The 14,085-nt window shown below is 37.2% G+C and overlaps 1 pseudogene; it reads left to right on the forward strand.

Annotated features, from left to right (window-relative positions):
• Nucleotides 1–246: 246 nt before the first annotated feature.
• Nucleotides 247–395, forward strand: LOC117091293 (annotated as a pseudogene).
• Nucleotides 396–14,085: the final 13,690 nt, after the last annotated feature.

Here is a 14,085-nt window from a genome sequence, read left to right on the forward strand (position 1 = left end):
CTTTTATGAAACGAATTCCATCAGGAGGATTCCACCCTCATGACCTCATCTAAACCTCATTACCATCCAAAGGCCCCATCTCCAAATACCATCACATTGTAAGTTAGAGTTTCAACATGTGAATTTTGAGGGGACACAAACATGCAGTTATTGGCAACTGTAAAGTTGGAGCAACCCCCATATTGAACTCTTGGTCTTTGTGGTAAAAGATATTATAGTAGAAAAGCCAAGTCTCTGAACCTAAGTCACCCTGCACAGTAGTAGTATCACAGCCAATGAGGTTTATCTGAGGCACAATTATTGCTAATTGAAATCTTTTCACAATATCTTGCCATGATGACTTGAAATATAGTCATATAGTCAGTATTGGCAATTATTGACAGTCTCTATGGAGACTGAACAAAAACAAGACAAAATAAACAACAACAACAAAAATCACATAGTGGGGGAAAAGGGGACTCTCAGGAGATTAGTGCTACCCTTAAAAGAAGAAGGAGTGGTAGTCTGATGATATTCTAATTCACAAACTGGCTGCTATAGAAAATGAATAATTTCTGAAAGATAATTGTAAACTACCATGAACTCAACCAAGTAGTAGCTCTGATTGCCACTGCCATGCCAGAAATGGTATCTTTATTTAAGCAGATAAATATAAATACAGCCTCAAGTACATATCATGGAGTCATTAATTGGGTGAATGCACACTTTTCTATGCCAATGAGAAAGGAAAGATGAGAGCCAGTTCGCATTCATATGGAATAGACCAAAAATAATAACAATACATTTAGAGTTTTTCTTCAAGGATTTCCTAATTTTCCTTTTCTCTCACATGATATAGGATGAAGAGATCTGACTATCTGGACCTCTCACAGAACATCACGCTGACCCATTACACTGGTAGCATGATATTTATCAGACCCATTGAGAGAGAGGTGCCTAGCACACTGGAGTTCTTAGAAAGACACATCACTCCCGTGAGTGGGAGGTAAACATAGTGAAGCTTAGAAATCTTCCACTTCTGCACAATTATTAGGGATTCAATAGTGCAGGGTGTGTCAGAATAGCCCCTCCAAAGTAAAGATACATTATTACACTTTGCACCTCCTACCTTGAAAAAGGAAGTATAATGTCCATTAACCTCTTTGCATTTTTGGCAGCATATTTCAAACCTACAAATACTGCTGTAGCTCATACCCAAAGGTATGTGAAAAGCTGCCATCTTTCAGTGGTGTTCAGAGGAAGAAAAGTCCTTATAATGTAAGCACCCTTCCCTGCTGAGAAACACAATCCAATAGGCCCTATGTTGTTGGTGGTAATCAGCCTGTTGGATTGTATGTGTGTGTGTGTGTGTGTGTGTGTGTGTGTGTATTATATCATGTGGGCTTTGTGGAAATCCTCAGTGAGATATACAAACTTATAGGCAGTAGCAAATGACCTGACTGCTGGTCAGAGGCCCATTTAATAGTAAACACCTTTACTACTAGAACTTACACTAAAAATACTATGAAGAATAAAAAAGTTTATTTTTAGATAATGGAAAGTCTTTAAATGGCATGGTCTTGAACCTGAGGGAGCATTAATGTGATTACTAGTAAGACAATCACATTAAAACCTCCCTGGGCCTCAAGACCATGCCTTGTGCAACATAGTATCTCATACCTTTTGAAAAACTACTGGCTACTGGACCCTGGGAAAGAATGAGTGTCTGATATCAAATGAGCATGACCAGGCAATTGCCAGTTATCAGCTGAATCCTGTCAACTCCACCAAATCACAGGCAGATCCAGCAACGATGCATTATAAAATGGCAATGGTGCATGTGGGATCAAGCATGAGCAGCACCAGCGGGTACAAGAAAGTAACATGAGCAGTTAGCTCAGACTCCCATGGCACCCACAACTACTGCACCAGCACACCTCCCCTAGCCACACATACAGCTATATGAGGGATCCCATACAGCCAGCAAGGAGGAGATAAAAAGACAAAATTTATTTTATGTATGCGTCAGTTCAGCATAGACAGCTGCGCTGCAGCCTTATTCACGGGTAGACTAAAAAAAACAGAAGTGAAGAAAGATCTTGCTAATGGGAAGAACTTCAGATGGTGTACCTTGTCATGCACATTGCTTGAAAAAAGATGTGGTCTAAGATTAGGATATATACAAACTCACAGGCAGTAACAAATGATCTGGCTGCTGGTCAGAGGCCTGGAACGTAAAGAATAGGGAGAAAGGGGACAAAGATGTCTGGAATACAGGTATATGGATGAACGCAAGGGAATGGTCATAAAGTGTGAAGATGTTTATATCAAATGTTGATTCCCACCAGAGAGCACTCATCACACAATAGTCGCTAAACAAGCAAGCACTCCAAGTGACCACTAGGTTGATGTCAGCCAGCTTCTGTCATTGACCATGCCAGTGCAGTTATGATGGACACATATAAGGCAGCCATGAGGGGAAAAAAAAAAATGGAGGCTATGCATAGACCCAAAAGCATGGAGCCTGACTTTTACCAAGGCTTATCTAGGCACTCCTTCTGCTAAGTATTCAATCTGCTGCAGTAGACACCAATGCCAAGGCCAGACATGGGACCATTCCTCCAGGAGGCCAATAGACCACTTTGTAGTAAGTTGTCTACACTGGGGCCCTTCAATCATGAAAGAGCCAGCATTTCATGCTCATAGAAATAGACACATTTCACGTACAAGTTTGCATTTTCTGCATACAGAACCTCAGCCGGCACTATTATCTGAGCTTATTTGATCCACTGTCTTGTTATCTCACATAACATCGTATCAGATCAGAGGATGTACTTTTCAGCAAACGAGATGCTGGAGATAACCTAATTCATGTTATCTACTAGTCATTGCACCGACTGGATTCAGAGGTATCTGGCCTGATAGAGCATTACAATGGACTCTGAGGGCACAGCTGGAGTGTCAGCCCAGAGCCACCCGTCTGCAAAAATAGGGTACCATTCTCCAGAGTGTGTATGCATTAAATTGATGGCACAATCTTGCTTAGTCCCCCTTCTCTTCTCTAATAAATACTTTGGCCCCTAAATTCAGTGTCATTGTATGTTTCTTGAGAAACCAATCTGTGACATTATAAATATTTCCTCGGTTTAGAAGTGAGTGAGGAACTGCAGATCAGGCACAATTTCTCTCATCTTTGCCTTTGAAATTCACATTCAAGACACAGAACTTGTGAAATTCCTACAGATAAGGAATACATATCATCATTAAGCCAGTAGTTTAAAAAAGAGTTAAATATGCAATTTTAAGCCCCTTCTCTCTAAACTCTGGTTATCTCTTGATTCACATGCAGTAATTTAATTTTGAGAATGTAGATTAAATCATACACATAATGTATCTTTTAGCTTTTATTAGCAAGCTCACTTTTCTAAGTGAATCATGTTTACTTTTAATACTTTTTTACCTAGGCTTTATGAAGTATAATTTACTTCCAGGAAAATTCACGTTTTGTAGGTATATAGTCTTATGAATTTTGACAAAAGTATACATCTGTGTAACCACTACTATAATTAAGTAGTCAGTTCACTAACTCTACCACCAACCCTTGGAAACCACTGATTGAGGTTTTTGGTTCTGGTTTGTAAATACTTTGCAAATGCTTTTCTTTCATTTTAAAAAATATTCTGCAACATTGTTTCTTTTTGACACTTTATCACCCTTCACAATCATGCCTGGTATTTTAGGATGACTCCAATTTAGTGATATCAGGACAGTCCTCAGGAATTTCCTTTTTTTTTCCTTTATGTTCTGGACCATCTTATACCCACCTGGGGAGAGTTACCACTGCTGCATGACATGATGTGTTAATCCACTTTCCACACTACCTAGCTCTGGGACTTTACCTTCTGCCTTTTCTAATCAGTCAAGCTAGCTCCTTGTTTCTCAGAGTTCATTGCTTTAAGGTTCTCAAGGATTCTCTGCTTGAACTGAGTCATCACACATAGCCTCAAAGACTCATGAAATGAAACGAATTTATGTTTCAACTCCAGTAATTCTATCACCTACTTTGTCCCTATAAGTCTTAGATTTAAAAGACTTACTGCTTCATTAAATTGCAAGCCCATTTAATGGGAAACACCTTTACTACTAGAACTTGAAGGAAAAATATTATGAAGAATAAAAAAGTTTATTTGAGATAATGGAAATGAATCTTAATTTAAGCCCTCATTAAGGTTCAAATAGATTATCAAAATGTTCTTCTAAATGATTTCCCTACTTCTAATTTTTTTCCACCTTCAGCATTTTATCCTTTGTAAGGACATCTGTATTATCCTTCTCCCTACTAACTCTTCTATTGAAAGTGAGAGATTAAAAAGTGAAGACTAAAAAGAAATCACATGAGAAGCTGATGTAACATTCAAGGTGATGTGCATATTTATTTAAAACAATGCCCCTGTTCCCTATCCAGTGTAATACAATGGCTGTTCTTCTGGGAAGCACTTTCAAGAAAGAAATATAGACATATAATATTTGCTTTTCCACTATAGCAACATTTTGTCATTCATGTAACATGTTTTGACCAAGCCTGAATTTCATGTTGTAATAGGAGAAAGCAATTTGGAAATTAGATGAGTCCTATGTTCTTGTACTTTTTTGTAGTCTGAGAAGAGATTCAAGTTTGCAATACTATTTGCCTTATTGAGTCATAACATCCTTTACTAAACATTTCCTTATGAGAATCTAAGAAGGATAAATCTATATAAAATCTGTAACTCAGGATTGGATGAATGAATCTGCTACCTGTTTCTTAGAAAAAAAATCTGGGCATTTTTATTACTATTTAGAACAACAAACGGCTCACAAACTCATTAGTTTTCGTTCGAAATTGTTGTAATTAAAATGATTATTCTTAATATTTCTTATTTCAATTTCCTTATAAATATAATTAGCCTTAATCAGGGCTTCTGATTTATTATTCATTTTACAGATGAAAACATTGTAATATTCTGGATGAATTTTCCACTTAAGTTGTCCTCATGTTTTCCATATCTGATATTATTTGAACATTATCTAATGAATATTATTTTTATATGCACAATAATAAAATACTAGTTAATAATTGACAGCTGTTTCTTACAAGTTAAAACATGAAATGGATGATTAGTTAGCCAATATACATGAAAATAGAAATACCTGATTGCAATTACATTAGAACACATTTCTCCTGTAACTTTATATATGGTCTCTTTCATGCTTGATGCCAGCCACATCTATATGTAGTCTCAAAAATGGAATCAATGATTTAACGAATATTTATTGAGGACTTGTTATTATGTGCAGCAAAAATGGAAACAATAGGTATTTCATAAGTATTCATGATGTATTAGGATCTATGTCCAAATTTTGATGTGCATTATGTCTTTTAATCTCCACCACAAGCACAAGAAAGATTAGTACATTGTGCAGGTGAGGAGTCTGAGGCACATAAATCTTAAGATCAGTTAGAAACATCCAGTCTACTCAAGCCTGTCTGGTTCCAGGGTTTTTGTTATTATCAACTACACTTTAAGGCTATGCCTTTTTAGTTGTAGGCCCAAAGATGAATGAGAAATGGTCCATGCCTGAAAGAACTTTACCAGCTAGTAGATAATTTAGTTAAAACATATATAAAAATAATGATAACTCAAGATGGAAAGAAAGCCAACATATGAATTCAGATCAAGGTAGGGTGAATGGAGCAATTTCTTGTAGTTGAAGGGATCATGAATGGCTTCTTAAAGGACAGAAAGCTAGCAGAGTACAATGATTAAAAGCTTGGGCTACTTGAATTTAAACCCCGGTTCTGTTACTTAATAGGTACATAACCTTGGGCCTCTTTTAGAGCCTCAACTTCTTTATCTGTGAAATGTGGATGATGATGATAATAATAATAGTAATTGCTTAATGGGGCCATTGTGAGAATTCAAAGATCTAATATTTTAAAAGTAGGTAGACTCATGCCTGGCACATACTACAGACTATAGACTATCCAAAAAAAAAAAAAAAAAACGAGGCTGTTACAAGACAAGAGTAAAAATCACTTTTTACATGGAAAAAAGAAATCAGAAGAGGGAGAGGTTAGCATTTCTTGTGGATATATTAGATCCTCCAAGTCAGTATGGAATTGTTACTATGATAGAAATTGTAAAGATTCTAGGACTCTGAGAAGTAATAATTGCATGAAAATATATAGCACATATGTAACAAAATTAGTTGTAAAATACAACGTATAGGATTAACATAACTAACTCTGAAGTTTCCCATATCTAGCAGTATCTTTGATTGAGCCTATTTATTTCTTCATGTCTGACCAGTCGTTATAGTCTGCCATTTGTACATCCATAATCTTTCTTGCATCTATCTTCTCCTCCCAGCTCCAGTTGCTTCTTACTTTTTAAGGATTGCTACTCTTTACTTCCTTTAAATTATTCCCATAACCTTCTAACATACTTTCTCCCTGCCTTCCCCTCCTGTTTTTACTTTAAAGGACAGATTTGAGTCTGTCACTTGACAGATAATATATTTGAAAGCCTCACAATACCGGAATATCTTTTACATAAAAAACAAAACGAAACAAAAAAACAACACACACCTGTTTCTAATTTCACACGGAATGACACGGGCTCTCTGAAGCAGATGATTCCACTTTGCACATTCTTGGCTTCCTGAATTTATTTGTTGTGCTTTCTCTTTGTTGTCTGGTCAACCTCTTCTCTGGACTATTTTTATAACATGATGTAATGGATCTTTCCAATAGTCTCAGAATTCTGGCAAAAGACTGGATACATTCATTAGCACCTACTACAAAATTTCCAAAGGAACAGAGTGACCACAACCTAGATAAAAGAAGACTAGAAAGTTAATGTAGGAAGGTTCTTAACAGGAATTTGTAAAAATAAGGGACACCTTTGTTTGCCCCTTTCTAACTTTTCAATCAAACACTATAAGAAGTTTTGAAAGTACCTTTGGGAGGACTTGACATGAGTTCTCAAATATTTGGGAATACATATTACCCTGGAAACATAGAAATACATGCATCCTTCTTGTCTTCAGGAGTCTGATGGAGGGAGCTGGCTAAGATACTTGGAAGGGAAGAGAGAAAGTATTAATTTCAGAAACCACACATCTACCGTTTGGCAAAGCAGAGTTGCATAATTTCCACAAAAGGCAATCAGATGCCAGGGAATGCACCTAGACTTGAGTTGTCTCACAGAGACCCACTCCAGATAATCTATGATGTCCCTCCAGGAGGCAAGAGCTGAAGAAAGGTAGCAAGAAGTCAGTCTGTACATTTGCTCACATCAGGAATCCAAGAAAGTTAATTCAGGACTGGATTAAATAGCACTAAAAATAAGACCCTTGCTACTTTTCTCCAGTCCATACTCTGTTTCTGGCAGTGCGAACGGCAGAGAGAGGAGTAAGTAAAGGAAGACCAAACCATTTACTTATTTGACAGAGCAGATCTCTAGGAACAAAAGGAGGCCTAACTTGGAAAAGGAGAAGAAACTTTAACTTGTATGAGATGGATGTTTAATGGAAGACAGAGCCAGACTTCTTAGTTCATAAGACTGATATTGAGGTTGTGGGATCTTCCTGAGATGTGCTTAATTTTAAAAGTAGATCTGAAATGATTTATTTGAAGGCAGAAATTAAAAAAAAAAACATATTTAACAATTTCTTATTTGTCTCATCAAAGTTTCTCATTTAAGAAACAATTTGTATATAGAATCCTTCTTGGCAGTGTCTAAACTTCATTAAATCTCCATGATTTAAAAAGAGCATAAGTAAAAGGACCAATTAAAAAGAAAACTTTCCTTAGAGCCTGCACTTTTCTCTACATACTTCACTATCTTCATTATCTCTTTGCAATACACCTTTGTTTTTATTGTTGAGACAAGGTCTTCCTCTGTCACCCAGACTAGAGTGCAGTAGCACAATCATTGCTTACTGCAGCCTCAACCTCCCAGACTCAAGCATCCTCCAGCTTCCCCCTGAGTACCTGGGACCACAGGCACAAGCCACCATGCCTGAATATTTTGTTAATTTTTTGTACAAGTAGGGTCTGCCTATATAGCCCAGGCTGGTCTCAAACTCCTGAGCTCAAGCAATCCTCCTGCCTTGGGCTCCTGAAGTGTTAGAATTACAGGTGTGAGCCACCATGCCAGCTTATAGTGTAAGTTTTTGAAGTGGTAGTATTTATAGAATCCATCTCTACTATCTCCATCACCTTACTGCCTATTATTTTTCAGTTTAGTGCATTCTGACTTATCCAGTGTTCCCTTTACTGAAGCAACTCTTCATTTTCTAAATCCAATGGATACTGCTCAGTTATGTTTTACTTGATATCTCACAAGTACTTAAAAACTCTGTCTTCCTGAAATTCTCTCTTTGCTTGGCTCCCATGGTGCTGCATTCTTCTGTTTTCCCTTCTACTTTCTTACTCAGGCATTTTCAATCTTCTTGCAACCACATCCTCTTCTACAGGAAACTAAATGTTGAAGTTTGTATGGCTTGTTTCTAGACTATCTTTTCATCTTATTTTATGTGCTTTTCTTCAGTAATCTTACTTATGTCTGCAACTTTAGTTATCTTCTATATGCTTACGATTATGATTGCTCAATTTATTTTATGACCACCTATTTAACAACCTACTTGATATGTCCATTAAATATCTTAAATGCATTTGCAACTCAATATATCTTGAACCAATCCTAAGCTTCGAGCCTCTAATCTAGATTTCTTCCACTATTCCATAGTTCTTCAAATAACAATGCTATTTATTCATCTAGTCCTAAAAGCCACAATATTTAAGACTTCCCTGCCATTTGCCTCTCCTTCAACTCCATATTTATTAAATCATCATATCCAGTGGATGTTTGTTCTTATTGCTGTTGTCTACACAATTTCTTTATCTCCAGTAGAACTGGCCCTGCTTCATGTTTCTTCTGCACTATTGCAACTTGAGCCTCCTGACTGATCTCTCTACGTTTACACTTGCCCTCTGTAATCTATTGTTTATATGGCAGTCAAAAAATTTAAAAACACACTTACCCAAACTGTAATCAGATTAGGCACTACCCTGCATAAATCTCTTCATGGCTTCCATTTCACTTAGAATAAAGAACCTATTAATGCCTTTTGCACAGTTTGCTAATTCCCTACCTAATACCTATTCTCTGTTTTTCTTGTTAATAGAATCCCTATCTTATGTAGTGCAATATCAATACACTTGTCTAACAACTATAATATCTAACTTTTTTTCGCAACTAAGTGATGCCATGTGACTAAATTTCTGCCAGTGAAATGTAAATGGAAGGTTTTTAGACTGAGTCTTAGGTGAAGGGTACTTCATAGGTATAGGCTTTTTTTGTTCTTCCCTCACTCTTCCTTTATCTTGCCTGGAATGTGGACATGATGACTGGGGCTTCAGAAATCTTCTGGAGCCATGAGATAACCATGAGGATAAGCTATACCTAGCGCTGGGCCTCAGAAAAATTATACACTAAAGTATGCCCTTGGCAGGCTGAGTACTTTGAACTGAAGTCAACTGGGAGGACCTCAGAAACAAGGTCTCTCTGATATTCTCCCACCCTCCTTTTTCTCATATCTCTTTCTCCTCCAAGGTGAGCCCTAGAAACCAGAATTCCTGTCCCCCCAAACAAGCTATAAAGCCTAGAAAGTTTATTCTGTGACCTACATTCTCTGGAAGTAAATATTAAGACCTCCTTCCAGAGTGTCCTACTATGTATGGGGGAAGGAATGCTACACATAGAGGCCTAGAGTAGTCTGAACAAACAGACTTTGCTGAGTTCCCGCCTCAGTTTATTACCATTAGATGACACCCTTTTTGTCTAATCTTGTATCTCCACAACTATCCATGTGTCTTATCAGACTTAATGTGAAAACACACAGTTTTCCCTGGGTCTTTAGGTCATTTCTTCTGAAGGCTTCCATGCCAAGTAAAACTTTGGTTAAATACATTTTTAATGCTTTCTCGCTAACCTGTCTTTTTTTATAGGCACATCAGCCATTATCCTTGTGATGGGTGAGAAAAGTATAATACAGTGTACTACCTTTTCACCCCCACACTGGGAATGTTGAGAAACAAAGATAGACTATGATCAGGCCAGGACTTTCTACCTCTGTAACATTTTTTTTTTTTCCCGTGAGAAAATTAAACCTCTATCTTTCTAAAGCTCTTCTTACTTCTGACATATGATATTAATAGACAAGTGCAATTCCTAATTGATACTATGATCTTCCCTTATCTATTTATAGAGTTAGAATAATAATATATCACCAAGCTGGGAAGCTTCTGAGAGTGGAAATGGCAGTATTAATTATTATTGATTATTACTTATCTTAAACCTGGACTGCACTAAGGAATTGGGATATGTTGGTCACCTTCCCTATAAAGCCCTATATAATCTACCTGCTTTACCTCTTGCCTCCTCCCTCATGCTCAGTACACATAATTGATTACCTTTCATTTCCTAGACCATATCAAGTTCTCTCCCTTCTGGAGCCCGTGCTTCCCCTTCCTCTAGTTTTCTTCCCTCATCCCCTACACAAGTCATCATTCAGATCTCAGCTTAAATATCATTTCCTTAGGAATCCAGACTAACTTAGTTATCTCTGTTACATGCTAAGCATCTTTGCTTTTTAGTGTTTGACTCTTGCTATATTTAATTGTAATTTTGTGTTGATTTGATTAAAATCTGCCTTCTACCTAGATGGTACCTTCATGAAGGCGGTGATGGTGTCTGCCTTTTAAAAAATTAATCAGTAACTAACACAGGGCCTGACGCAGTAATACTTACATCTTGCAGGCATGAATAAATGATATTTAAAGAATTGGATGTGGCATCATTCTATTTGCATAATAACTTTGCACAGTTTCTTAAATTTTTTCCAATGTTTTTGAAAATAGCCTGTGTTTCATTATGTAAGTTTATGTTTCCCTTTCTTTTTCCCTTTTTTTTTTTTTTTTTTTTTGAGATTGAGTCTCTGTCTGTTGCCCAGGCTGGAGTACAATGCAGAGGCTCAATCTCTGCTCTATGCAACCTCTGCATCCTGGGTTCAAGCGATTCTCCTGCCTCAGCCTCCTGAGTGGCTGGAATTACAGGCGCGGGCCACCACACCAGTCTACTTTTTGTATTTTTAATAGAGACGACGTTTCACCATGTTGGTCAGGATTGTCTCGAACTCCTGACCTTGTGATCTGCCCACCTCGGCCTCCCAAAGTGCTGGGATTACAGACGTGAGCCACTGCACCCAGTCTCATATTTCCCTTTCTTCTCCATTCTCCATTCTCTGTTCTACTTTGTAGTAACAGGTGCAGGTAAAAAGATTCAAGAAACACCTCAGCATTGGACACTGATTAACAAGGTAGATAATAAATACTTAGTGAAATTGATCTAACTTTGAAATGTAAATAGAACCTGATAAAGATTAAAACAGAAAATTTGTAAATAACTCTATAGCATGTATACAATAACATTGATGTTAAATTTACTAAGCAGACTGGTTAAATGTATAAAACTAGTAACAGTTTTGTGGTCCGTTGTTTTAAACTGGGCTCCTGCACTAGGCTTCAACACACCAAACCAAAATGGAGTCACTCATGCCAAATAGCATATAATCACACTGAAGCTGTAAGGAAGCAGAACAAATAGCTAGGTTTTTCCTAAAAAGAGGAGATTCACAGCAACGGATCAGAAAGGGCTCAGTCTCCCTGAGCTGGCCAAATAAGGAAGTCCCCTCCGTTTCAACCTTTACAAGAAAAATAAACTGAAGTAACCTAACGTTAACCAATCTGCTTTTTGTGTTATTCTATTTCCTTGTTCCTGCTCAAAAACCAACTGTTTTGTGACGCCCAATGGAGCTCCTTCTATTTTTAGACAGAATGATTTCAGATTTCATGAATTGCTAATAAAAGACAAGTAGATCTTCAAAATGTGGGCTTTTTAAAACAGTTTTATTTCAGGAAGCTATATATAATTACGACTTGTTTCTGGCAACTAATTTATCTTCCATGAGGAATTTATAATAGTTTACTAAAGTATAAGTTATATATGTGTTTATTTTTTTTTAATTTTGTTTGTTTTCTGGTCTTTGCTTGTACTCTTAAGTGCCTCAAATTTTCTATCTATCTGAGCAAGTCATTATCTTTGGTGATACTTCTGTCTTTTGGTGTGTATTTTCAAGGAGACTAAGAGATTCTTATCAAATGGCTCAATGTTATCTTATTTCTACTACACAAGGGTTTTCAGCCATTGCTATACATTCTTATATTTTAACTTGAATTCTATATTTCACCTTTATTTCTACTCATGCCTCTGTTTATCTCCTTGTTCAATCACTAATATTAAATACCTTTCTACTTGTACTGACAGCTTTCACATTCTCTTAGCTGCTTCATCTTCACTGATTTCTTGCAAAGCGGGAAGATCTGCTTATCTAACACAAAGATCACAGTAATTCTCTTAATGGTGTGTTGTGTTCATTTCACTAAGAAAGGAGTTTCTAAAATTTTTTTGCATGGATCATTTAGCCACCTGTTGAAGCTTCCTTCTCAGATTTAAATGAATACTGTGAAATGCATAGGATTATCAAGGAAACAAATAATATATATAACATAATATTATATATAATATAATATTTTATTTTTATATATATATAATTTTTTTTAACAGATTCTTGCTCTGTCTCCCAGGCTGGAGTGCAGTGGCATGATCTTGGCTCATTGCAACCTCTGCCTTCCTGGTTCAAGCGATTCTCCTGCCTCAGCCTCCCGAGTAGCTGGGATTACAGGCATGTGCCACCACACCTGACTAATTTTTGTATTTTTAGTAGAGATGAGGCTTCACTATGTTGGCCAAGCTTGTCTTGAACTCCTGACCTCAAGTGATCCCCCCGCCTCGGCCTCCCAAAGTGCTGGGATTACAGGTGTAAGCCACTGTGCCCAGCCATGAACATATCTTTAATTACATGTTACATAGAATGGTCTAGCATTGTATCTAATAATTACCGTATTCCAAAGCAGTTATGGGCTTAAAATATTTCATATATCTACAATAACTAAAACCTGATATGAGCAAATTTGTGATTTTATTAGTGACAAAGTTATAGGTACTATTGTGGTTTGCTGGCTTAAAAACAATGCTACATTTAGTCAGAGATTAGTCAAAAGTAACATAATGTCTTTTTATTATTGACCTATGAATTCTATCCATGGATCCCATGGATGGTTAATAGTTCCTACTTTTAAACATGATCAATCTATGGAAAACAGCCATGCAAAGAATGCATTCATCCCATACAAATTTAGTGTACTTATATTGTTCTAAGGATTGAAGCCTACAATTTGTCCTTAAGGAATTTGTATTCTAGTGGAGATAGACATGTGTGATGGTTAATACTGAGTGTCAACTTGATTGGATTAAAGGATACAAAGTATTGATCCTGGGTGTGTCTGTGAGGGTGTTGCCAAAGGAGATTAACATTTGAATCAGTGGACTGGGAAAGGCAGATCCTACCTAATTTGGGTGGGCACAATCTAAAGAGCTAACAGTGTAGCTAGAATATAAGCAAGCAGAAAAACATGAAAAGAGAGACTGGCCTAGCCTCCCAGCCTACGTCTTTCTCTCGTGCTGGATGCTTCCTGCCCTCAAACTTCAGCTTCGGACTCCAAGTTCTTCAGATTTGGAATTTTAACTGGCTGTCCTTTCTCCCCAGTCTACAGACAGCCTATTGTGGGACCTTGTGATCATGTAAAGTTAATACTTAATAAACTCCAGTACTCATATATATATATATATATGTAGACTCCCCTATATGGCAGCCCTCCCCCTACCAGTCAGGGAGGCAATGTGGGGGTTATGCCAACTGCTAGGTATGTCTATGCCGATTATGCATTCTGGCACTGGGGAAATGACCACAGGATGAGTCCAGGCCCATTTATCAAGTGACCTGAAAGTCTGCCAGTTTTGAGTAGGATCCAGAACAGGAGAAGGCTCTGCAACAGTTCCAGACTGCTGTTCAAGCTACTCTGCCACTTGGGCCATATGA

This window comes from Trachypithecus francoisi, unplaced genomic scaffold (assembly GCF_009764315.1).
Source record: "Trachypithecus francoisi isolate TF-2019V2 unplaced genomic scaffold, Tfra_2.0 Lachesis_group11, whole genome shotgun sequence".
Taxonomy (NCBI): Eukaryota; Metazoa; Chordata; class Mammalia; order Primates; family Cercopithecidae; genus Trachypithecus; species Trachypithecus francoisi.